General features: G+C 45.9%; 1 long non-coding RNA gene across 1 annotated transcript; it reads left to right on the top strand.

The window, feature by feature from the left end:
* Positions 797-25781, top strand: LOC102159951. The gene is made up of 4 exons (XR_306926.3): positions 797-1484; positions 2534-2582; positions 23404-23563; positions 24993-25781. It is a non-coding gene; the product is annotated as an uncharacterized LOC102159951 (long non-coding RNA).

The raw sequence follows: 27636 nt of genomic DNA, 5'->3' as shown, positions 1-27636 counted from the left end.
CAGGGAGCTCACAGAGGCAGGACAGCTGTGACAGGGTACACAGGGGAAGAAGGGGGGAGACATTCCCAGAGGCGGGCTGGAGAGGGCGCGAAAACTCTCACAACCAGAACCTCCAACTAACCAGAGGCAGCCCCTGCACCAGCCATGTTCACCAACAGAGCTCCTGCCATTAATCTGACAAATAAGTGAATAATGTGTTAAAACTCAGAACTTCTAAGTTCTGGTTCTCCAAAAGGGCAGGAACCGTGAACACCGGCCACCAGAGGCCAGACCCAAAGAAAGACAGGAATCAAACGCCAGACAGAGAGGCCAAAACAGGGCCTCTCAGATGACAGGGAGGGGAGGGTAAGGAAGGCAGTGAGGGAGAAAAGTTCCAGGAGGTTCTAGTTCAGCTTCTAGTTGAAGCAGGACTTTTCTATGGCAAATGACAGTGACCTGACCTGAACTGGCTTAACTAAAATGGGCATAAGCAGCTGGGAAACCCAGAGGTGGGCTAGGCTCAGATGAAGATTACTCCAAATACCATCACTGTCAACCAGCTTGGCTTCTCCCCACCTTTCAGCTTGGCTCGCTTCCTCTGATGACGTCACTTTCCTCCTGGTGGAGAGATGGTTGCTGCAGTTCCAGCCCTTATATCAGTAAATGGGAATGTCTCTGGTCAACTTTGGATCATGCCCAGCTCTGAGCCCATTGCTGTGGGTGTGAGGAGCAGGAGGGGCCGCTGTGGCTGGGGCAGGAGCTGAGGTCAGAGGGGAGGGGCAGGGAGGGAGGGCTTTCCCTCTGAATGACACAGGAGCCTCAATTTGGAGCAAAGGGGAGACATTGGTTTGAACAGTATCCTGCCTCCTGAGCCTGCTGTCCATGTGGAAAGAGGCTATGGTTGGGACAAAGTGGGCCTAGGGAAGGTTGAGACTGGGGGGCAGCAGAGGGTCGGGCAAAGGGCCCACATTCAGGGGTGCACCTTGAAGGTAGAGCCAGCAGGATTTGTAGACAGCCTGGATGAGCAGGGAGGAAAAGAGATCCTCACATGCAGATGAGAAAATTGGGGCACACGATCTTAAGAAACTGGCTCTGGGCTCTGAGTCACCACAGCGGACTGTGTGCAATTACGGCACCTGCCTGGCTATGGCGGCCACCCAGAGAAGGCTGTCTATTTCTTATTTGCTGATGTGGCCCCCTGTCTGTGAGAGGTAGGGTCCTGCTGCCTGTCCTGCTGCCTGACCCCACAGGCTACTGCAAACTACCGCCACCCATGGGCCAGTCATCCAGGGGGACCACAGCTGGAGGCTGAGTGGGGGTGTTTCTGGAGAAAAAAAGTATGAGGGACGGAAAGCAGAGGCTAGTATGTTTTTCAGGAAGGAAATCTTCGCTGCTGTAACAGTCTGGGAGTCTCGGCCCGGCCTACAGTCCGGCCCAGCCAGGAAGCACCCCTCCCACTGCCCTCGGGTCGGAGGCAAACACTTTTGAGGACAGGAAGGGAAGAGGTGAGCTGAGCATCAAAGCAGCTGTGGAATTTGGGGGCTGGTTGAGTGAGGGGCGTCCCCGCCATCTTATGTGCGATGGTGACTTCCAAGCCCCCAAATTGTGAACAGGCCCACTGAGGTGAGGGTGGGGGTGGGGTTGGTGCTGGGGAGGGCAGGGCACCCGGCTCTGCACTGTGGCCGGAATTCCTGCAGGACGCTCTGTTCTCAGCCGGCAGCCCTGCTAGGCCCATCAGATCTGTGCCCTGGTCTCAATGGTGGACAAGAACAAGGCCCCAGGAGGCCCTCAGCTGGCCACTGCCAGGCACTGCCCCACAGTGCCTGCCCGCCCACCACCAGGCACCCTGCATGCAACCCCACCCCATCGGCACCACCACCCATCCTGGGCCCTCCCACCCCTCCCCACCCTGGAGCTGCCTGGAAATTGGGCCCTGTCCAGCCGGACGGTCTGTGTAGCTCCAGCTGGTGGGCTCCACTGAGGCCACCCATTTCCTGCAGCCATGCCCACTGGCCACAACAGAGATGATGCATCCTGCTTCTCCTCTGCTCACTAAGTCCCCCCAAACTGGGCCCCACCATGACCCCCTCCCCCCATAGCAACCTCCTAGGGACATTCCCTGGACGGTTCACAGTGGAAACTCTGCAGGCCTGCCCCGGTCTCTAGAATGCTGTGCAACATCAGAAAAGCGACCTAACCTCTCTGTTCTCCAGCTTCCTCTGCTTTCCGGGAGGCCTCAGGCTTCACAAGAAGACAAACATTCAGCTTCAGGGAACTGATTCAGAATGACGCAACCAGAAAAGTCTGGAGGATAATCCAGATTTCAGTATTGAGTTTTGATCTTACTTTGATTTGTTGGAATTTTTTTAAACAAACACACACAGCACTTACCCTGTACTGCCGTGCAAAGGTGGCAGCCACGGCCACTCCTCACCATTTAACAGAGGAGGAGACTGAAGCCCAGACAGGTGGACAAGTTGCTCAGAGGTGGAAGGTTATAGAATTGGGATGCAACCTTAGCATCTGGCTCATAAACAACTCTCTATTTCCCCAGGGCCTGAGGACCGCTGATGCTCTAAGCTGCCCCTGCCCACCTCAAAGGGGTAAGGTCCCCATCCTCAAGTAGGATGGGTCATTCTTCAGAACTGTGTAAGGGAGAGGTGTGTTAGTGGGTGTATGGGCGAGTGTGAGTGTGTTTGGGGTGTGAATAAGTATAGAAAGTCATGGGGATGCATGCATGGCAGCCTAGGGACTCCTGAGAAGAGCTGGCCAGGAAAGAGGGAGTGGGGCAGGGGTGAGACTTTGGGATGCGCCTGAAAAAATTAAAGAGCAATTAGTCAAAGTCGGATTGTTTTTCTAAACTCCTAGTGCAAACAACATGTGGGGCAGCGCCCAGATGGTGCCCAGGAGCCCCTGACAGGGTCCTCAGGAAACAGGTGCTCCTGGAATGTTTCCTGCCGCCGGGCTGTGGCGGGTGAGCGAGGTGGCCGTGATCTTTATTACCGTCAGGCGGGCCCAGCTGCAGCCCCGTCCAGCTGGGTGGAAGCCGTGGCCAGCAGTCACAACAGCACAGGCCTCCTCTGAGCCCGGCCTCACAGCCCTGCATGCCGGCCTCACAGGCCAGCATGAGGGGCGTCCCTGGGCCGGGCCGGAATGTGGGAGCAGGGCTCTGTTCAACTCTGCAGAATTGCTGGCAAGAGGTTTATGGGTATCTTTACTTTGGAAAGCCATGGCCCATTAGTCTTCCCACGTGTTGTACCAACGAATGATGCCACCAGCTATGAACACTCAAAGCTGTCTCCCTACACTTCCTATAGCCATGGGGCCTACTCTACCCTTTTTATCCTTGCTCATCTGATAGAGGAACGCAGCATCTCCCAAGGGATAGATTTTAAGCAGAAGAGGAGCAAGTCATGACTGTTTCAGGAAGACTGTTGTGGGAGTTAAGCTGATGATAAACTGGGGTAGAGCCTGGATTATACTTAGGCACAAAAAATATCTCAGCATGAGTATGTGGTGTTTAAAAACATGAGACTTAGAGTTCCTGTTGTGGCTCAGTGGTTAACGAATCCAACTAGGAACCATGAGGTTGCGGGTTCGATCCCTGGCCTTGCTCAGTGGGTTAACGATCCGGCGTTGCCGTGAGCTGTGGTGTAGGTCACAAACAAGGCCCTGGATCCCGCGTTGCTATGGCTCTGGTGTAGGCCAGTGGCTACAGCTCCGATTAGACCCCTAGCGTGGGAACCTCCATATGCCGCAGGAGCGGCTCTAGAAAAGGCAAAAAGACAAATAATAATAATAAAGACATGAGACTGAGTGGGACTACCAAGATGATAGGTAGGTAGATAGGTAGGTGAGCAGGTAGACAGACATACAGACAGACAGGTTATAGATAATAGACATATAGAAGATAGATAGGTAATAGACGATACATACATACATATGCACACAGATAGATGCACTGACTTGCTATGTTTTCCAGTTTCCATGGGTAACACTCCCACCATGGTTCATTTTAAGCTACCATTGTGGTGTCACTGAACAGGTCATTGGCACACAACCAACACTTGCAAGCTGATATGAGCTGGCTCCTGCTCACCACTGCCTAGAAATCAAGTGAAGAAAGAGTCACAGGAAAGAATGAGAAGAATGGAAGAGTGATCTGCCATATTAAATGCTGTTGAAATGTCCAACTAGATGAGGACTTCTGCCGTGATGTATACAACATTTTGTCATAAAAAAATGTTACTTCATACAGACAAGGTGCAAAAATAGCATGACCTCATACCCTGTTCGTAAAGTCACGTTCTCAGTGCAACTTAAAAACCAGAGAAAGATAAATAACTGGATTAGCCCGTTTATTTCCAACCTTTCGCCTCTTTTCTAATATATATAATATATATACTATACATAATATACATTAATGTATATGCTATAATTTTCCCTTTAAGCATGGCTTTAACTGCATTCCACACATTTTTATATTTGGTATTTTATTTTTTATTTTATTTTATTTTTTTTTGTCTTTTTAGGGCCCCACACATGGCATACGGAGGTCCCCAGGCTAGGGGTCTAATTGGAGCTGTAGCTGCCAGCCACAGCCACAGCCACAGCCACAGCCACAGCAACTCAGGATCCGAGCTGCCTCTACAACCTACACCACAGCTCACGGCAACACCAGATCCTTAACCCACTGAGCGAGGCCAGGGATCGAAGTTAAAACCTCATTGTTCCTAGTTGGATTCATTTCTGCTGCGCCACGACAGGAACTCCTATATTTGGTATTTTAAATATCATTTACTCATAACATTTTTTTTTTTTTTGCTCTTTTCTTAGGGTTTCAAGTGCAGCATATGGAAGTTTCCAAGCTAGGGGTCGAATCAGAGCTACAGCTGCCAGCCTGTGCCACAGCCACAGTATCGTGGGATCTGAACCACATCTGTGACCTATACCACAGCTCACAACAACACCAGATCCTTAAGTCACTGAGCAAGGCCAGGGATTGAACCTACAACTTCGTGGCTAGTAGTTGGGTTCATTTCTGCTGAGCTACAATAGGAGCTCCCTCAAAATATTTTTTTAACTGCCATAGTGTTTCTCTTTGGCCCTTGGGGTTTGGTTTTTGTTGTTGTCTTGATTAATTTTTCGCACGAAAAACACTTAATTTTTAAAAATTGAGAGACAGACTAACACAACTTTCTAAGTCAACTATACTCCAATAAAATCTATTTTTTAAAAAAATTGAGAGGAGTTCCCGCTATGGTGCAATGGGTTAATGAGCTCGTGTGTCTCTGTGGCGTTGCCAGTTTGATCCCTGGCCTGGCCCATTGGGTTAAGGATCTGGCATTGCTGCAGCTGTAGCATAGGTTGCAGATGTGACTTAGCTTCAGACCATGGCCCAGGAACTTCCATATGCCAGGGGTGCATCCAAAAAAGGAAAAAATTATTGAGATACAGATAGAGAGGAAATATTCGAAGAAATGATGGTTTGACCCAGGCTGATTCATTTTTACCTGGGTCCACTTTTTTCTTCAGTTTCCTGAAGAAACCATCTCATACACTCTTTCTTTTATATGGAATTTCTCTTAGAATCTTGTACTTAGTTCACATACGGAATTTTTAGTCAGATTTAGAGTTATACGTTCAAATAATTCTCCGTAATCTTTAGATTGTTTTAGGATGTATTGTTTTATCATTGCAAATGCTATGAACTTTTTTACTGTAAGTACTAACAACATTTCTACTATATAAGTATCCATATAATAAATGCATAACATTTTCTTTTTTTAGCTATTTGGGGGTTTTGTGGGTTTTTTGTTTTGTTTTGTTTTTGTTTTGTCTTTTTAGGGCTGTACCCATGGCATATGGAAGTCCCCATGCTAGGGGTTTAATCAGAGCTGCAGCTGCCAGCCTATGCCACAGCCACGGAAACCCCAGGTTAGAGCTGCATCTGTGACCTACACTGCAGCTCACAGCAATGCCAGATCCTTTACCCACTGATCAGGGCCAGAGATTGAACCTGCATCCTCATGGATACCATTTGTGTTCCTTTCCACCGAGCCACAATGGGAAATCCCTTTTTAGTTATCTTTAAAACCATTATTTCTGGAGTTCCCTTGTGGCCGAGTGGGTTAAGGATATGGTATGGTCACTGCAGCAAATTGGGCCACCACTGAGGCATGGGTTTGATCTCTGGCTTCCGCATGCCACAGGCATGGCCAAAAAAAGTCATTATTTCTAATTAATTATATCGTCATATGGGAACACATCCTAAATTATTTCCATTCTTTGAAACTTTTTTCAGTATAATTTAATTTTTATTTTATATTGAAGTATACTTTATTTACAATGTTGTGTTAGTTTCAGGTATAGAGCAAAGTGATTCAATTATACATATATACTTTCCTTTTCAGATTCTTTTGCTATATAGGTTATTACCAGATACTGAGTAGAGTTCCCTGTGCTATACAGTAGGTCTTTTTGATTATCTAGTTTATGCATAGTAGTGTGTATATGTTGGTCCCAAATGCTTAATTTATCCCTCCCCCTAACCTCAGTCTTTCCGCTTGGGTAACCAGAAGTTTGTTTTCTAAGTGTATAAGTCTGTTTCTGTTCTGTAAATAGGTTCAATTTTTTTATATTCCACATATGTGATATCATAAGTATTTATCTGTCTTTGTTTAACTTATTTCACTTAGCATGATAATCTCTAGATCCATCCATGTTACTGCTAATGGCATTATTTAATTCTTTATTATGGCTGAGTAATATTCCATTGTGCATATGTACCACATCTTCTTTATCCATTCTTCTGTTGATGGACATTTAGGTTGCTTCCATGTCTTGGCTACTGTAAAGAGTGCTGAAGTGAACATTGGGGTGCATGGATATTTTCAAATTAGGGTTTCTCCAGAGATACACCTAGGAGTAGGATTGCTGGATCATATGGTAGTTCTATATTTAGTTTTTTAGGGAATCTTCATACTGTTTTCCATAATGGTTGTACCAATTTACATTCCCACCAACAGTGTAGGAGAGTTCCCTTTCCTCACACCCTCTCTAGCATTTATTTGTAGCCTTTTTGTTGATGGCCATTCTGACTGGCATGAGGTGGTAACTCATTGTAGTTTTGATTTGCATTTCTCTTATAATTAGTGGTGTCGAGCATCTTTTCTTGTGCTGTTTGGTCATCTGTATGTCTTCTTTGGAGATATGTCTATTGAGATCTCTTGCCCATTTATTGAACGGAACTTTTTTTATGTTAATACTGCATGACCTGTTTGTCTGTTATGGAGATTAACCCCTTGTCAGTTGGCTCATTGGCAAGTATTTTCTCCCATTCTGTGTGTTGTCTTTTTGTTTTGTTTATGGTTTTCTTTGCTAAAGCTTTTAAGTTTAATTAGGTTCCATTTTTTATTTTGTTTTAATTTTCATTACTCTAGGAGGTGGATCCAAAAAGATACTGCTGTGATTTATGTCAAAGAGTGTTCTGCCTATGTTTGCCTCTAAGAGTTTTATAATATCTGGTCTTACATTTAGGTCTTTAATCCATTTCGAGTGTGTTTTTGTATATGGTGTAAGAGAATATTCTTTCTTTCTTTTTCTTTTTGGTCTTCTTAGGGCTGCACCAATGGCAAATGGAGGTTCCCAGTCTGGGGTCAAATTGAAGCTGTAGCCACCAGCCTAGGCTACAGCCATAGCAACACCAGATCCAAGGCGCATCTGTGGCCTACACCACAGCCCATGACAATCCCAGTTCCTTAACCCACTGAGCAAGACCAGGGATTGAACTTGCATTCTCATGGATGCCAGTCAAATTTGTTTCCACTGAGCCATGACGGGAACTCCGAGAATGTTCTAATTTCATTATTTTACATACAGCTCTCCAGTTTTCCAAGCACTACTTATTGAAGAGACTGTCTTTTCTCCATTTTATATTCTTACCTCCTTTGTCATAGATTAATTGGCCATAGATGCATGGGTTTATTTCTGAACTTTCTATCCTGTTCCATTGATCTGTATTTCTTTTTTTGTGCCAGTACCATACTCTTTAATTACTGTAGTTTTATAGTATAGTCTGAATTCAGGAAACCAGATTCCTTCAGCTCCATTTTTCTTTCTCAGGATTGCTTTGGCTATTTGCGGCCTTTTAGGTTTCTATACCAATTTTAAAATTTTTTGTTCCAGTTCTGTGAAAAATGCCTCTTTTTTTTGGCATGCCCTTCCATTTATTTATATTTGCTTTAATTTTTTCATAATATTTTACAGTTTTTATGTAAAGGTCTTATGTTTCTGTCATTAAATTTATTCTAAGGTATTTGTTATTTTTTATTACTCAATGAACTTATTTCATTTATAGTTATATAATGATAAATGCCATTGATAATTTGACAGGATTGCATTGAATCTTGTAGATTGCCTTGGGTAATATAGTCATTTTGACAATATTGATTCTTCCAATTCAAGGACACAGTTTACCTTTCTGTCTATTTGTGTCATCTTTGATTTTTTTCCTCAGCATCTTACAGTTTTCAGAGTACAGGTCTTCAACCTTCTTAGGTAGGTTTATTCCTAAGTATTTTACTCTCTTTCGATGCAATGGTTAATGGGATTGTTTCCTTAATTTCTCTTTCTGATCTTTTATTGTTAGTGTATAGATATACAAGAGATTTCTGTGAATTAATTTTGTATCCTGCAACTTTACTGAATTCATTGATGAACTGTAATAGTTTATTGGTATCATCTTTAGGATTTTCTATGTATAGTATCATGTCATCTGAAAACAGTAAGAGTTTTACTTCTTCTTTTCCAATTTGGATTCCTTTTCTTTCTTTTTCTTCTCTTTTTCTTTCCATGGCTAGGACTTCCAAAACTATGTTGAATAACAGTGGTGGAAGTGGATGTCCTTGTCTTGTTCCTGGTCTTAGAGGAGGAAATACTTTCAGCTATTCATCATTGAGTATGATGTTAGCTGTGGACTTGTCATATATGGCCTTTATTATGTTGAGGTAGTTTCCCTCTATGCCCACTTTCTGGAGAGTTTTTATCATAAATGGGTGTTGAATCTTGTCAAGAGCTTTTTCTGCATTTATTGAGATGATCACATGATTTTTACTCTTCAATTTGTTAATGTGGTGTATCACATGATTGATTTTCAGATATTGAACAATTCTTGCATCACTGGGATAAATCCTACTTGATCTTGGTGTATGGTCCTTTTAATGTATCATTTGATTCGGTGTGCTAATGTTTTGTTGAGGATTTTTACATCTATGCTCATCAGTGATATTGGCCTGTAATTTTCTTTTCTTTGTGGTGTCCTTGTCTAGTTGTGATATCAGAGTGATGGTGGCCTCATAGAACAAGTTTGAGAGTGTTTCTTCCTCTGCAGTTTGTTGGAATAGTTTCAGAAGGATAGGTATTAACTCTTCCCTAAATTTTTGATAGAGTTCACCTGTGAGGCCATCAGGTCCTAGAATTTTGTTTGTTGGAAATTTTTTTGTTGTTGTTGTTTGTTTTGTTTTATTTTGGTTTTTTTGTTTGTTTGTTTGTTTTGTCTTTTTTTGCTATTTCTTGGGCCGCTCCCGCGGCATATGGAGGTTCCCAGGCTAGGGGTCGAATCGGAGCTGTAGCCGCCAGCCTATGCCAGAGCCACAGCAATGAGGGATCCAAGCCGCATCTGCGACCTACACCACAGCTCACGGCAACGCTGGATCGTTAACCCACTGAGCAAGGCCAGGGATCGAACCCGCAACCTCATGGTTCCTAGTCAGATTCGTTAACCACTGCGCCACGACGGGAACTCCTATTTTGTTTTTTAGCTATGCCCACAGCAGACAAAAGTTCCTGGGTTCCTCAAACCTGAGCCACCACTGTGACAACACACAATTCTTAACCCAATAAGCCACAAGGGAACCCTTATTGGAAGTTTTTAAGTCACAGTTTCGATTTCAGTACTTGTGATTGGTCTGTTCATATGTTCTATTTCTTCCTGGTTCAGTCTTGGAAGATTGTACCTTTCCTTTTTTATTTATTTATTTATTTATTTATTTATTTATTTATTTATTTTGTCTTTTTGCCTTTTCTAAGGCTGCTCCCACAGCATATGGAGGTTCCCAGGCTAGGGGTCTAATTGGAGCTGTAGCCGCCAGCCTACATCAGAGCCACAGAAACTCGGGATCTGAGCCACGTCTGTGACCTACACCACAGTTCATGGCAACCCTGGATCCTTAACCCACTGAGCAATTCCAGGGACTGAACCTGCAACCTCATGGTTCCTAGTCGGATTCACTAACCACTGAGCCACAACGGGATCTCCTCCTTTTTTATTTATTTTTTAATGGATGCACCTACAACATATGGAAGTTCCTGGGCCAAGGATTGAATCTGAGCCACAGCTGCCACCTATGCCACAGCTGCAGTAATGTCAGATCCTTTAACCCACTGTGCCAGGTTGGGAATTGAACCCACACTTCTGCATCAACCTGAGACACTGCAGATTCTTAACCCTCTTTGCCACAGCAGGAACTCTTTCTAAGAATTTGTCCATTTCTTCTAGTTGTCCATTTTATTGGCATATAATTACTTGTAGTAGCCTCCTATGATCTTTTGTATTTCTGTGCTGTTGGTTGTGACCTCTCCTTTTTCATGTCTACTTTTATTGATTTGATATCTCTCTCTCTCTCTTTCTTTTGGGAGGGGGGAGATTAAACCTGTGCCACTGCAGTGACAATGCCAGGTCTTTATCCCACTGTGCCACAAGGAAACTCCTTTTTTCCCCTTTTATTTTGATGAATTTAGCTAAAGGTATATCAATTTTGCTTGTCTTTTCAAAGAACTAGCTTTTAGCTTTTTCTATTGTTTTCTTCATTTCTATGTCATTTATTTCTGCTTCAATATTTATGATTTCTTTTCTTCTACTAACTCTGAGTTTTGTTTGTTCTTCTTTCTCTTGCTGCTTTAGGTGAAATGTTAAGTTGTTTATTTGAGATTTTTCTTGTTTTCTGAAGTAATGAGAAGAGAACTCTTAGAATTGCAACTGCTGTGCCCCATAGATTTTGGATCATTGTGTTTTCATTTTTGTTTGACTCTATTTTTTTATTTCCTCTTTGATTTCTTCAATGATCCATTTGTCATTTAGTAACATTGTTTAGTCTCCATGTGTCTGTGCTTTTTACAGTTTTTTTTTCTTCTTATAGTTGATTTATAGTTTCATAGCATTGTGGTAGGAAAAGACGCTGGATATGAATTCAATTTTCTTAAATTTATCAAGGCTTACTTTGTGGCCCAGGATGTGATCTATCCTGGAGAATATTCCATGTGTGCTTGAGAAGAATGTGTATTCTGCTGCTTTCAGATGGAATGTTCTATAAATATCAATTAAGTCTATCTAGTCTAGTACATTAAGACTTGTGTTTCCTTATTGACTTTCTCTCTGGATGATCTATCCCTTCCTCTAAGTGGGGTGTTATAGTCCCCCAAAATTTTATGTTATTGTTTATTTCTCCTTTTATGGCTATTAGCATATGCCTTATATATTGAGGTGCTCCTATGTCAGGTACATATGTATTTATAATTTTTATATCTTCTTTGGATTAATCCTTTGATCATTAGGTAGTGTCCTTCTTTGTCTCTTGTAACATTCTTTATTTTCATGAGTTGTTTGTTTGTTTTCCTGCTGCCCCCATGGCACATTGAACTTTTGAGCCACAGCTGCAGCTAAGAATTGAATCGGTGCCTCCACCGAGACAAGCGAGATAAAAAATCCACTGTCCCACAACAGAAACTCCACATTCTTTTGTTGTTGTTGTTGTTTCTTTTTAGGGTCATGCCCCTGGCATATGGAAGTTCCCAGGCTAGGGGTTGAATTGGGGCTACAGCTGCCAGCCTACATCACAGCCACAACAACACAGGATCCAAGCTGCATCTGTGACCTACACTACAGCTCATGGCAATGCCAGATCCCCAACACACTGAGTGAGGCCAGGGATTGAACCTTCATTCTCATGGATACTAGTTGGATTCATTTCCCTTATATCATGATGGGAACTCCCACATTCTTTATTTTAAACTCTATTTTTGTCTGATATGAATATTGCTACTCTAGCTTTCTTTTTATTTACATTTATTTACATGGAATACTTTTTTCCATCCCCTCACTTTCAGTCTGAATGTGTCCCTAGATCTAAAGTGGGTCTCTTATAGATAGTATATATACAAGTCTTATGTTTATATCCATTCAGCTGGTTATATCTTTTGGTTGGAGCATTTAATCCATTTACATGTAAGGTAATTATCAAAATGTATGTTTCTGTTGTGATTTTGTTAATTGTTTTGAATATTTTTTGGTAAATGTTTTTTCTTCCCCTCCTCTTTTTCTCTCTTCTCCTGTGATTTTTTTTTCCCCTCTTTCAGCCATACCTGCAGCATATAGAAGTTCCCAGGCCAGGGACTGACTCTGAGCCACATCTGCATCTCAGACCTAAGCTATAGCTGCAGCAATGCAAGTTTTTTTTTTTTTTCTTTTTAGGGCCACACTTGCGGCATATGGAGGTTCCCAGGTTAGGGGTCCAATCGGAGCTGTAGCTGCTGGCCTACACCACTGCCACAGAAACACCAGATCTGAGCTTAACCTGCAAACTACACCACAGCTCACAGCAACACCATATCCTTAACCCACTGAGCGAGGTCAGGGATCAAACCTGCATCATCGTGGATGCTAGTCAGATACGTTAACCACTGAGCCATGACAGGAACTCCAGCAATGCCAGATTCTTAACCCACTTCGTTGTGCTAGGGATCAAACTGGCAATGCCACAGAGACAAACTCACTGTGCCACAGTGGGAACTCCCTTTTTTGAGGGATATACATTAGTGATCCCATTTTTTTCTTTGTGTTTTTTTGACTATCTTTAATGTGGTGTTTGGATTGCTTTTTCTTTTTTGTGTATATATGTATTTTAAATTCTTGGTTTGCAGTGACCATGAGGTTTTGATATAGCAATCTATATCCATGGAAGATTGTTTTAATTTGCTGGTCCCTTAATTTTAAATGCATTTCCAATATACTGCCTTTGTACCCTTCTTTTCTCATGATTGATTGTTTTGATATCATATTTGCATGTGGGTGACTTCCTATGTTTATTGTATGTTTGCATTTACCAGTGAGCTTTCTCATTTATAATTTCCTTGTTTCTAGTTGTGGCCTTTTTCACATGGAGAAGTTTCTTTAGCATTTGTTGTAAAGCTGGTTTGGTGGTGCTAAATTCTCTTAGCTTTTTCTTATCTGCAAAACTTTTGATTTTTCTATTGAACCTGAATGAGAGCCTTGCTGTATAGAGTATTCTTGGTTGTAGGTTTTTCCCTTTTCATCACTTTAAGCACATCATGCTATTCCCTTCTGGCCTGCAGAATTTCTGCTGAAAAATCAGTTGATAATTTTATGGAGATTCTCTTGTAATGTTGCATCTTCCTTGTTGCTTTTCATACTTTGTCTTTAATTTTTGTCAATTTGAATAATATGTCTCAGCATGTACCTCCTTGGGTTTATCCTGTGTGGTACTCTCTGTGCTTACTGGACTTGAGTGAGCATTTCTTCCCCTATGTTAGGGAATTTGGGGGCTGCTTCAATCCCCAGCATTGGCTTAAGGATCTGGCATTGCTGCAGCTGTGGCTTAGGTTGAAGATGAAGATATGGCTCAGATTTTATCCCTGGCCTGGGATCCCTTAGGCCTTTTCTCTTTCTCTTCTCCTCCTGGGACCTCTATAACACAGATGTTTGTGTGTTTAATGTTGTCTCAGAGATCTCTTAGACTATCCTCATTTTTTTCTTTTTATGGCCACACCCATGGTATATGAAAGTTCCTGAGCTAGGGATTGAATCCAAGGTGCAGCTCTGACTCACACTGCAGCTGTGACAACACCAGATCCTTTAACCTACTTTGCTGGCTGGGAATTGAAACCACACCTCCACAGTGACTCAAACCACTGCAGTCAGATTCTTAACCTACTGTGCCACAGTGGGAACTCCTGTCCTCATTTCTTTTCATTCTTTTTTCTTTATTCTTTTCCACAGCAGTGATTTCCACCAATCTGTCTCACTTATTTGTTCTTCTGCTCATTTAATATGCTGTTAACTCCTTCTACTATATTTTGCATTTCAGTTATTTGTTTGTTTGTTTGTTTGTTTTGCTTTTTTAGAGCTTCATCTGAGGCATATGGAAGTTCCCAGGCTAGGGGTCAAATCAGAGATGCAACTGCCCACCTATACCACAGCCATAGCAATGCCAGATCTGAGCTGTGTCTTCGACCTATACCACAGCTCATGACAACAACAGATCTTTAACCCACTAAGAGAGGCCAGGTATTGAACCCACATCCTGATGGCTACTAGTCAGGATTTTAACCTGCTGAGCCACAATGGGAACTCAGTTATTGTACTCTTCATCTGTTTGTTTGTTCTTTAGGTCTTCTAGCTCTTTGTTAAACACTTCTTGTATCTTCTCAGTCTGTGCCTCCATTTTTTTTTCTGGTCATGCCTATGGCATGTGGATATTCCCAGACCAGGGATTGAACCCTCATAACAGTAGTGACCCCCACCACAGCAATGACAATGTTAGATTCTTAACCAGCTAGGCCACCAGGGAACTCTGGTGCCTCCATTCCTTTTCCAAGATGTTGGGTCATTTTTACTATCATTACTCTGAATTCTTTTTCAGGTAGATTGCCCATTCCCATGTCACTTAGCTATTCTTCTGGGGTTTTATCTTGTTCTCTTTTTTTTCTTTTTAGGGTCACACCCATGGCATATGGAAGTTCCCAAGCTAGGGGTCAAATGTCACAGCACAGCAATGCCACATACAAGCTGCATCTGTGACCTACACCACAGTTTGTAGCAATGCCAGATCCTTAACCCACTGAGTGAAGCCAGGGATCAAATCCACATCCTCATGGATACTAGTCAGGTTCTTAACCCACTGAGCCACAACAGGAACTCCTATCTTATTCTTTTGTCTGGGACATATTTCTCTTCCATCTAATTTTGTCTAATTTTCTGTGTTTGTGCTCTCTGTTCCACAGGTTGCAGGAATGTAGTTCCTCTTGCTTCTGGTGTCTGCTCCCTGGTGGGTGAGGGAGCTCCCCGGTGGTCCCTGGGCTTCCAGAGACTTCCTGATGAGAGGGAATGGTGCCTTCCCACTGGTGGGTGCGGCTGGGTCTTGTCTCTCTGGTGGGCAGGGCCATGTCAAGGGGTATGTTTAGAGGTGAGGCAGCTGTGGACCCAGGGAAACTTTAGGCATCTGTGTTCCCACCCTGTTGGTTGTTTGGCCTGAGGCCATCCCAGCACTGGAGCCTGCCGGTTGTTGGATGGGCCAGGTCTCAGTATCAAAATGGCAATCTCTAGGAGAGCTCACACCAATGAATATTCCCTTGGGCCTCTGTGACCAGTGTCCTTCTTCCCATAGTGAGCCTCAGCTGATCCCTGGCTCCCCAGGAGACCCTCCAGGACCCACAGGTAGGTATGGCCCAGGTGACTATGCAGTCACTGCTTTGCTGTGGGTCCCAGTATGTATGAAACCTTGTGTTCGTCCTCCAAGAGTGGAGTCTCTCTTTTTTCTAGTTCTGTGGAGCTTCTGCACTCAAGTTCCACTGGTATTCAACAACAGATCGTCTGGGAGATCCTCCTCCCTGTGCCAGACAGGGAGCCTGATGTGGGGCTCAGAACTCTCACTCCCGTGGGAGAATGTGTGCAATATTATTATTCTCCCAATTTGTGGGTTGCCCACACAGTGGGTATGGGATTTGATTATATCACAAAAGCCCCCCTCCTATCATCTCATTGTGGTTTCTTCTTTGTCTTTGGATGTAAAATACCTTTTGTGGTAGGTTCCAGTCTTTTGGGTCAATGGTTGTTCAGCAGTTAGTTGTAATTTTGGTGTTTTCATGAGAGAAGGTGAGCTCAAGTCTTTCTACTCAACCATCTTGTCGCCAATCAATTCCAGCAGTATTCTTGAGGTTTCATGTACTTCCTGACCTACCCTTCTTTCATATGTAGGATTCATCCTGAACTTCCACAGGGTTATTATTATTATCTGTCATTTTAGGGCCACGCCTGCATATGGAAGCTCCCAGGTTAGGGGTTGAATCAGAGCTTCAGCTTCCAGCCTACACCACAGCCATAGCAATGCCAGATCTGAGTCACGTCTTAGACCTATACCACAGCTCATGGCAATGCTAGATCCTTAACCCCCTGAGCAGGGCCAGGGAATTGAACCCACATCCTCATGGATCCTAGTTTGTTACTGCTGAACCATGACAAGAACTCCTGCCACAGCATTATTATCTTGGTAAATTTATCTTGATTCAGGATTTTTCCTCAACCTTAAAAAACACCAGCCTAGGAGTTCCTGTCATGACTCAGAGATAATGAACCTGACTGGTGTCCATGAGGACACAGGTTTGATTCCCTGGCCTTGCTCGGGGGTTAAGGATCCAGCATTGCCATGAGCTGTGGTATAGGTCACAGAAGCAACTTGGATCCAACATTGCTGTGGCTGTGGCATAGGCCAGCAACTGTAGCTCCTACTCAACCCCTAGCCTGGGAACTTCCATATGCCACAGGTGCAGCCCTAAAAAAGCATAAAGAAAAAAATCACTAGCCTGTAGTAATCACATTCCACATCAATAGGCTTCTGAATAATAACAGGGCATTGCAGCTGAAAAGAATTCCAAGGCTCAGACTCTAAGGATTCTCTAGGAAAACTAGGTCACTGATTTATTATATAAAAGGATATAATTCAGGAAGATCCAGATGGAAGAGATGCATAAGTTAAGGTTTGGGGACAGGGTGCAGAATTCCTACACCCTTTCCAGTGCACCACTCCCCCAATCTCTATAGCTCTTTGAAACTTTTTGAGAGTTGCTTCCCAGAATGAGTACATTTTTGGTGAATTTCCAATTTGTACTCTAAAGTAGTCATGTGTTCAATATGTTACACATGTTCATTAGGTCATGTTCACTGATCATGTTATTTGAATCTTTTTTATTCTTATAGATTTTTTTTCTGCTTGTTCTATAGGTTACTGATAGAAGTAAGAGATGAATTAATACTTCTCACTATAGTTATGGAGAAGCAACAGACAATAACAGAAAACAGAGTTTCTTCTCCTTGTCTGTTTTCTGTTGTCTGTTGTTTCTCCTAGTATCCATTAATGTGGTCTTTTCTCTTTCTGGCCTAGTTACTTTCTTTTTTCTTTCTTTCTTTCTTTCTTTCTTTCTTTCTTTCTTTCTTTTTTTTATTATTTATTTATTTTTTATCTACACCCACAGCATGTGAAAATTCCCAGTCCAGGAATTGAACCAATGCCACATGAGTGACCTAAGCCTCTGCAGAGACAACACAGAATCCTTAACCTGCTGCACCATAAGAGAACTCTGGCCTAGTTACTTTTGTTGTGTGCTTGATATTAAAATTTTGAACACTCTAGGTAGAAATAAGTTGAGGCCTAGAGGGCTATTATCTTCCCTCAGAAAGGCATTTAAAGGTATTAAATACCTCCAGAAATTTTCTTCTAATGCCTTAGCCTCTAAATCACAAATCTAGCCTTGGGGTTTGAGAGTACGTGAGACTCAACAGCTGTTCCTAGGGGCTGGTCAATGTCTGCTTGCAGGGCACCCTCAGTCCCAAGGGTACTGCTTCAAGACTCTGAACTGCACACCGGTCCTACCCTAGTTCCACCAGTCCTTCCCTTCCTCACCCCACGATTGCCAAAGGCAGCACTTAGCTCTTAGCCACCTCAGCCAAAATCAGCGAACAACCCCAAGGAAAAGGTGGTCCCAAATGTTGAACTCACATTTTTGGAATTTTTACTTTGTACTGGATTCCTGGCCCAGTAATTCTTCATGATGTTTTTAGTTCCTCAGGGCCTTCAAGGAGGTGTTAAGCTTTGTTTTGTTTTGTCCAGCTCTTCTTTTCTTTCTTTCTTTTTTTTTTTTTTTTTTTTTTTTTTTTGCAGTGCTGTGGGATTTTCTTTTTTTATATAATGGTTCTTATTTTTTCCATTATAGCTAATTTACAGTGTTCTGTCAATTTTCTTTTTTTTTATTTATTTATTTATTTTTTTTTTGTCTTTTTGCTATTTCTTGGGCCGCTCCCGCGGCATATGGAGGTTCCCAGGCTAGGGGTCAAATCGGAGCTGTAGCCACCGGCCTACGCCAGAGCCACAGCAACGCGGGATCCGAGCCGCGTCTGCAACCTACACCACAGCTCACGGCAACGCCAGATCGTTAACCCACTGAGCAAGGGCAGGGACCGAACCTGCAACCTCATGGTTCCTAGTCGGATTCGTTAACCACTGCGCCATGACGGGAACTCCTCTGTCAATTTTCTACTGCATGAAAAGGTGACCCAGTCACACATACACTTATACATTTTTTTTTTCTCACATTATCATGCTCCATCACAAGGACTAGACATAGTTCCTGGTGGTATACAGCAGGATCCCATTGCTTATCCATTCTAAAAGCAATAGTTTGCATCTATTAACCCCAAATTCCCAGTTCATCCCACTCCCTCTCCTTCCCCCTTAGCAACCACAAGTCTGTTCTCCATGTCTATGATTTTCTTTTCTGTGGAAAGGTTCATTTGTGCCATATATTAGATTCCAGATATAAGTGATATCATATGGTATTTGTATTTCTCTTTCTGACTGACTTCACTTGGTATGAGAGTCTCTAGCTCCATCCATGTTACTGCAAATAGCATTATTTTGTTCTTTTTTATGGCTGAGTAGTATTCCATTGTGTATATACACCACATCTTCTTAATCCAATCATCTGTCGATGGACATTTAGGTTGTTTCAATGTCTTGACTATTGTGAATAGTGCTGCAATGAACACGCCGGTACGTGTGTCTTTTTCGAGGAAAGTTTTGTCTGGATATATGCCCAAGAGTGGGATTGCTGGGTCATATGGTAGTTCTATGTAGAGTTTTCTAAAGTACCTTCATGCTGTTTTCCATAGTGGTTGTACCTTGTCCAGCTTTTCTAATTGCCCTCAGTGGAAAGGTTGGTAGAAATCACTCAGTCATCTTTATGAAAATCTAAACTCTTGCTTCGTTTTTTTTTTTAAAGAAAAAGTCATAACTTCCTACTCCTCTAGAAGAAGGAGTACCTTATTTTAATTTCCATAGAGTTCTCTTCCATGATGAATATCTCCATAGATGAGAATTTGAGGGAAGGGACTTGCTAGTCAGAACTCTTAGAGACAGACAGTATTAAGGACAGAGTTGGTGGGAGTTCCCACCGTGGCACAGCGGGTTAAGGATCCAGCATTATCTCTGCAGCAGCACAAGTTCGATCCATGGCCCAGCACAATGGGTTAAGGATCCAGCATTGCTGCAGCTATGGCATAGGTCAGATTTGATCCCTGGCACAGGAACCTCCATATGCTGCGGGTGGGGGGGGGGGGATAAAAAAGAAGAGACTTGGCAACCACCAGCCAAAGTGCTAATACATATTTCTGTTTCCACACACACAAAAATTGTTAGGCCAATATCTTCAATTCCTGTAAACCATAAAACTCCCAAGGATGTAGGCAAGATAGGAATGGCACTGCCACTTGCTGATAGCATGTCCTAATTATCGGAAATACACCCAAATAGGAACCAAAGGTGCAAAATCAAGTCACAGGTTAAGATAGTATCACTGTAGGAGGTTTGAAATCCAATCTGCTGCCTCAGAATCTGACAGGGAAGGATGATATAGAAGACAGATTCTGGAGAAGAAAGACTGAGCCCCTGGCCAGCACCTTCTCTCCCTACACTCAGCTCAGCTGGTTTGCCCACTGTCCTCGCACCAAAGGGAGTGATTTATTTGCAGTTGAAACCCTAGTATCTCAGGAGAAATCTTGGTCAGTTTTAGCCACTTCCTTACATTTAGCCTCATTCAAGGTCTTTTCATGACTGCCTTGTCCTAACCCGCTTTCCCACTGATAAAAATGCTATTTCTGGTTCTTGTCCTAATACTCAGAGGAACTCAGTATTGGAATTGCTATCAGAGAGTTACTAGTGGCCCTTCACGTTAAAGAAGGAGGAAGGGATCAAAGAGGCTGACCGACTTGCGCACAGTCAGAGTCCTTGAAAGCAGGGCTAGGAGAGCTGCTGTCTCCTGGCCACTCTCCATGTCACCTCATACCTGTCCAGGCTCAGCCACCCTGGGCAGTGGGTGCCCACCTGGGGAACTAACTTCCCAGAGGCTATTCAGTAGGGCCTGCCGAGACAGAAAAGGGGGGGCAAGACCAAAGACCCTGAGGCAGGGAGGGCCTTACTCTCCCGCCAGCCTGCAGCCCGGCCCCACCCCAAGACACCCACCAGCACTGCAGAGGGGACGCAGCTGGACATCAGACCCTGGCAGTCAAGCCCCATGGGAGTCTATGCACCGACCCTCCTGACCTTTCCCGTCAAACAGCAGCCTGACTTGGCCTTTAGCTTGTGGACTCTAGGGAGGGGCTTCCCCCTGCTGTGGAGGGGGTAACAACACCCATGCACCTCTGCGGTGAGACTCATGTGAGTTACAGCAGGTGGGTCACCTGGGGCCGGGCTCAGAGCACTTAGTACACGGTGGCTCTGCTGCAGAAAATGAACATTGAGGAAGCTTTAATGGCTTTGGCTAAACCTGGAAAATCACTGGTCAAGGGCCTACTCCAGGCCAGGTATTTCTCTCAGAGGCTGCTATGTGTTCACTTGTTCAGTAGCCTCTGCTTCAACACGCTCAGTGACGGGGGTGCTCACTGCTGGATGTTCTGTTTTTGAACAACCTTGATGGATTAGGTCTACTTCATGAGAAAGTTACCACCAACAACTCACTGGTCCCAGTTCTGCTATCCTGAGCCACACAGATTTTGCCTCCACATGAAGCAACAATCACAATAATAATACAAGGGCAACTTTTTTGGAGTTGGTCTGATGTGCCTGGCACTGTGCTGCAGGCTTCTTAATGTATTATCTCACTTAGTGTGGAAACCAGCTACCCGCCCATCCCCCCACCCAACAAAGACAGGAAGCTCCCAATTTATGAACTAATTGTGTTCTTAAAATTCTTTCGTAAGACTCTTGTTTGGATGGCGGAACCGCTTTCCCACATAAACAATGTCCTAACGGGCTGTGGGTGCCCCAAGGAGGCCCTGAAGCCCAGCTCACCCTCCACGCCTGGCGGACCACCAGGCATTCACGGTGACAGCAGATATAGTCAGGTTACAGTTCCAGCCATGAAACAACGCAGGAAACACTGATGTCAGGAAAGAGATGTTTGTTCTTCGACACAGCTGCTTGAGGAAGCGCGGGCCTGGGAGACACGGCCAGCTGCCCATGCCAGGGCAGGCATGGCCTGGGAACCAGCCTGAAGCCAGCTCTCTGCCACAGAGAGACCCACAGAGCTATGGCCGAGAATTTTACCCAAAGACTGGCCCCTGGTGGCAGGGATGGTGTGGGGTCTTGGAGGAGTTGGCTGGCCTGGCTTTGCTGCATCCTGCATGTGTGGCCCTGAGCAAACTTCCTGTCATCTCGAGGTTCCCACATGGAAAGTGGGGCCACCATGATCCTTCCTGGGGGCAGTGATGATTCAGAGACAGTATGTGTGTCAAAAACTTGGGGAAGCTTTGGCACACAGGAGGTTCTCAATAAATGGCAACTCGTGTTGTCAAAAATAAAAGTTCTACAAGGTCTGTGTGGAGGAGGAAGGAAGAAAGAGGGAGGGAAAGGAGGTATCCCAAGTGCCCAGGGCAGTGGGCAAAGCCCATCATCTGAGGAGGGGTTTTCTGATTTGCACCTGGCCCAGCAGTGACTGAGGACCCAAAGCAGGAAAGCAAGGGCTGAACAGTAGTCTCAGAGAGACTCAGAATTCTAAAACAGGACAAGCAGCTGGCCTCAGGTAGCCCAAGGTGATTGAGAGGCAGGAGAGCAACTCTAGGCAAAGCTAGCATCACAGGCCAGAAGAAGCTGCCGAAACAGGAGGTCGGACCAGGAAATCTCAAACTGGGGCCTATGCCAAAAGCTTCAGATGCTTCTAGTTCCTCAGGAGCTTCTAACTTTCGGAAGTCATTTCCATAATCAAATGTACAATTTCCTAAGCAAGGGCAGCCAGAGAACCAGTACCAGTGATTGAGTTAATCATGGTCTTATAGCCACTGGGTACAACTTCAATGGCCACAGGCTACCAAGGAAACAGCCAAGGTGGGAATAAGATGTAAGATGACAAGAGAAAGGCAAAGAGCATTTGTGTGTGATACAAAAAAAACAAAGTCTTTGCAATAATTCAAAATAAGAAAAGTGTAGGCAAATTGAATCCTTATAAGTGGTTAAAGAACTTGCCAGATTCCACAGAGCCTGCGTGGAGGCAGCCAGCACCCTCTTCCTGTTTTAACCAGGATTCAGCAAGACAACATCATCCAGCTGTAAGTTAATGTTGTTCATTTGAATTTCTTGGAGTTCCCGTCATGGCTCAGAGGTTAATGAATCTGACTAGGAACCATGAGGTTGCAGGTTCGATCCCTGGCCTTTCTCAGTGGGTTAAGGATCCGGCATTGCTGTGAGCGTGGTATAGGTTGAAGATCCAGCTTGGATCTCGAGTTATGGTTGTGGTGTAGGCCAGCAGCTGTAGTTCCAATTCAACCCCTAGCCTGGAGGAACCTCCATACGCTGCCGAGGGTGCAGCTCTTAAAAGCAAAAAAAAAGACAAAATACTATACAATTCCACTTGCATGCAATTCATGAAGTAGTCAAAAATTGTAGAAATATAAAGTAGAATGGTGGTGGCCAGGGGTTGGGGGAAAGAATGAGGAGTTAGTGTTTGATGGGGACAGAGTTTCTGCTGGGTAAGATGGAAAGGTTCTCAGGGAGGATGGTGGTCATGGCTGTACAAGAATGTGAATGTGGAGTTCCCGTTGTGGCGCAGCAGAAACGAATCCAACTCGGAACTATGAGGTTTCAGGTTCGATCCCTGGCCTTGCTCAGTGGGTTAAGGATCCGGCATTGCCATGAGCTGTGGTGTAGGTCACAAACGCAGCTCAGATCTGGCATTGCTGTGGCTGTGGTGTAGGCCAGTAGCTCCAGCAGATTAGGCCCCTAGCCTGGGAACCTCCATATGCTGCGGGTGTGGCCCTAAAAAGACAAAAGACAAAAAAAAGAAGAATGGGAATGTACTTAACACCGCTGAACTGGACAATTAACAACAGTTAAGGTGGTAAATTCTGTTACGTGTATTTCACCATGTTAAAGATAAAATATAGACGAAGTCAACACTGGGAATGGGTAAGTTTTTTATTATGTTAAAAGATGGCCACATGTAAGAGTTCTTGGGTTGTCTCAGCAAAATAAACTGGGCACTAAAACTCATCCTCTAGGTGAGATTTTTGAGTTACTCTTCCCCCAGCACCATGATCTCAGCTGGACCACAGAGGAAAGCAAAGACCAGGAGAGCCGGTGACACAGTGAGTCATCTTCCAGCGACTTGGAGAGCTGCTTCTCATGGCAGTTGCCTGTATGCTGTTGGAGTGAAGGTTCCTGGGGCCTGCTGTGTCAGAATCTCCAAGGTGAGGCCTGAAACCTATGCTTTCACACACTCTCTGAGACCCTCTGACGCCCAGGTCTTTGTGACTCCAGTGGGGCATCCAGCCTCTCTGGGCCTCAGTTTCCCATGTCTGAGCCAGGCACAGATGTGCTCTTCTGCAAATACCTGGTCGCAAAATGAAATACCTACCTTAGAAAGCTGTGGTCAGGCAAGGGGGCCTCCAATTACTTTTTAGCACCAGAATCCTGTGTTCAAATAAAGTCTTACACAGAAAGTGGGCGTGGAAAATAGATCAAAGGGAAGCTGCTTGGAGGGTCCCAGGGGTTTGTCTGGGACCCCAGGCCTTCAAAGAGCATGGCTGGCAATGGTGCTGGGGGAGAGGGAGGCAACATCTGCAGGTGACTGAGCAGCTCCAGCCCTGGTGTTGTCACCTCTCTCTGGGAGAGAAGAGGGCACCATTTCAAATGGTGGGGCAAGACACTGGGGCCTGACTTGGCCCTGGACCCTGGTGTCACTCAGTTAGTGGAGCCCCCATCCCAGCTGAGGATGCCTGGGGGGCTGTGAGTCAGGGTCACCGGGTGGCGGGGACACATTGATACTGGGGCACTCATGCTGGAAACCGGCTCGCTGCAGTGGCCGATTATCTGATGGAGCGCTTCCTTCATCAGTGCTAATATCCATGTAGTGAAACAATGAGAGGGTTTCCTATCAGCCCCAAATAGGACGTGAAAACTCTCGGTGCTAAGAGTAGAGGATGCTAGAATAGGGCAATGGGAAACGCCTGAGTCACCAGAGGGCCTCTTTGATTCCAACGGCCAATCGTTGAAAGGAAAGAGAGAGAGTGGTTCATTAGAGGGAGGGACAGGAAGGACGGCCCCTCACGTGGGACCCTAACTCCAGGGACGAGAGCTGGAGGAGCCCGGCTGTGGAGATGTCACCCAGAGAAAGGCGTGAGGTCCACTGTCCACCCACCCCCACCCCCACCCCCACCCAGCCTCAGAGAATATTCTCGAGACACACTCCATGGCATCTCCAGTTTCTCCAAAGAGAGGCTTCTTTAAGAGGAATTTCCAGATACATTAGTCTCAGAGTGCTGCTTGCCCAGGAGCTGGGCAGCTGCTGGGCTGACCCAGGGCAAGGAGGCCTGTCCACCACCACCTCGTCCTGGGGCTCCAGCAGCCCCCCAGACCCCACCCACAGCTCAGATTTTCTGCAGGCAAAATGGGAGAGCACCTCGGGCCCAGGTCCTGCCCAGACCTTTCAGAGGATTCCCCAGCTCCCTGTGGCTGGACAGGGCCTCTTCTTCCTCTTCTCTGTGAAGGCACTGGGCCGTTTTGCTTGAAAGGATGAGGGGCACCTGCCCAGGGAGGGCGGAAAGGCTCTGGGCCTCGTGGCTGGGGCGTGCACTCACATCTCTCTTCCTCAAGTTGTCTTTTAACGTCAAACCGCAGGCCAGGTTGTCAGCCTTGGAAGGTAACAGAAGGGAGCCTGGCGTCTTCGAGCTTACGGGCGTCTAGGCCTTCACTCCACTCCAAGGAGCCAGCCTCACCGGAGCTCACAGGGCACAAGGAGTCGACTCAGGCCTGAGTTTTGCTTCCTCAGTGATGTTCTCCGGAATCAGAGATTATTGTAATGGCCCTCCCTCACTTTGCGGGTGATGTCAGACTATATGTACCTTAAAGCTTCCCACTGAGACGTGAATGTTTGAACCTGTCCTCATGCATATCACTTGGGTGAGGGGCCGGGAGCCCGGGCTAGGGGAGGGGGCACACCGAGCTGTGCTCTCTGAGCTGTGGTAACAAGGCTGGTAGAAGCCCGTTGATGATCTGCCAGCACGGGTCCAGGTCCTGTGCACCGAAGAGAACAGAGCCGAAGGAAGCTTACTCAACGTGTGTCATACAGGGGTCCCTTTCCCCGGGAAATGCGTGTGTCAGGGCGGAGTGAAGGCTCCTTGGGCTCCATTCCAGAACGAGCTAGAGGCTCCTGAGAGAAAGGGGCCCAGCTCAGCTCCAAGCTTAGAACAATGCCGAGCGCTCAACATGCCGCAGGTGTGTGTGTGTTGGAAACTTCTTCCTGAAGTCTCTGAGGTCAGGGGCCAGGGCCCAGAGGGCTGGCTGCGTTTATTGTCCATTGTCCCAGGCTGGGACAGGAAGCACTTTCTGTTCCCAATTGCCCGGGTGGATTAATTTACAGTGGGGAGCTCGGGGTTGGCGCGCCAGCACCTGTTTTCCCTCCGCGAGGCCAGCTTCCGGGCTTCAGGGCTTTCAGGAGGGGTCCCCCTCTGCACAGACCCAGCCCCCCAGAGCTCCCACGGCTGCCCCTCTGCTATGCTGGCCCATGGGGCACCCAACTCCTGGGCTGCTGCTGCAGGCCTGGGGGCTGTGGGCCTGCCTCAGCTCTGTGCTACCCTCCAAGCTCCCCACCACAGGGGACAATTTAGCCCATGGGGTACATACCACACTGGTCCAGTGACAGACAAGGACAGCCAAACCTCAGTGACCGTGTCCTCCCTTTTGTTGAGAACCCTCTCTCCGTGCCAGGTGCAGAGTGAAGTGACACTTCCTCTTGATTTCACTTGATGGGGATTGTGCATCCCATTCTACAGATGAAGCAACTGAGACTCAGAGAGGCTGACTATCCAGGTCGTAAATAGAAGTGGCGGGGAGCTCTCTTGTGGCACAGTGAGTTAAGGATCCACCATTATCACTGCAAAGGCTCAGGTCACTGATATGGCATGGGTTCCATCCCTGACCCAGGAACTCCCATATGCCACTGGCACTGCTAAAAAAAAAAAAAAAAAAAAAAAAATGTGGCAGGGTCCAAACACAAGTATGTCCTGGGCCTCAGAGCTCTCTTGCAAACTCAAATAACTTCAGGGTCCCAGCAAATCACAACATGAAGTGTGCTGGCCACAGGCAAGTGAGCAAACGTGGGGGTGGGTGGGGGCAGTGGGGTGAGAGCCAGCTGCAGCCTTGAAGCAGGGTGGGCTCTGTGTGACCAGATTTCTATGTGGAATCTCCACAATTTCTCATGTTAGTAACTCACGCTAAACACTGGCATGTCAGAGCAAAGCTGTGTGCAGGCCATGCGGAACACCTCTGCTCTGTGCACCATAGCAGTGATAGCAGTGAGCACCTGCTGTTATGCACAGAGGTCCCCCAGTCTCTCTGTGTCCCCTCTCCAACAGATGCTGGTTCCCTACCAGACAGACCAGGGGACTGAGGCAGAAGAGGCAAACCAGTTGACTATGGGCACACAGCCAGTCCTGCCTGGTCAAGTGGAATCACGTCCATCTAGAAAGAGGGGACAAGTTTAGGAGTCTAGTGGGGGATGGGGACACTGACCTGCTTTCGTAGGTTGTTTTCACATTTCTGTGATGGCCCTGAGACTGACCACCTGCTGGGACCACTGAGGTTGGCTGCTGTCCCAGGCACTCAGCCACGACACCTTCCCAGCATAAGCTCGGCTCCCTGACTCTGGGGCCCAAGATGGCTGTAGCCCTGCCTCCTCCTACCAGGACAGGGTGGATGCATCCCTGCGTCCCCAGATCCAGGTTCGCCCGCTTCCCCTGAATGACAGGGCTGCCCTTTGCAGAGGGGGAGATTAGAGGCAGGCGGGGGGCTGCACAGCCCTCCCTGGATGACAGGAGCCATCAGCCCCACACGCTGCATGGCCCAGAGTGAGGAGAGCCCTGACAGGCCTGGAGGGGATCCAGGAGGGAGCGTGAGGGGGGCTTGCTCCTCACACACAAAGGCCCGGCCTGTCTTCACACCTGCGGGAGGAGCTGGGGCGGTGGGCAGGGGGGGCATGAATAATTCGCTCTGAAAGAAGCATGTCACGGGGAGATAGCTCAGCCAGACACTTCAAATAAAGGCAAGCAGTCGTGGTGACAGGGGACATTCTTTGCCACCGATGCGCTGCTGGGACCTAAGTGCTGAGATGCCGTGAAAGAAAGGCATCTCGAAACCTTCACGGTTATTTTTATTACAGAAAAATGAGAGTGAGAGAGAAAGAATGAGAAATACCACCATGATGCGGGGATGTGCTTGCAGCCCTGAGAAAGGACAGACAGTGACCCTGGTACCTTATTCTACC

The sequence above is a fragment of the Sus scrofa genome, chromosome 13 (assembly GCF_000003025.6).
Source record: "Sus scrofa isolate TJ Tabasco breed Duroc chromosome 13, Sscrofa11.1, whole genome shotgun sequence".
NCBI classification, from domain to species: domain Eukaryota; kingdom Metazoa; phylum Chordata; class Mammalia; order Artiodactyla; family Suidae; genus Sus; species Sus scrofa.
Note: the sequence above shows the minus strand (reverse complement) of the source record. Positions and strands in the feature narration are given on the sequence as shown.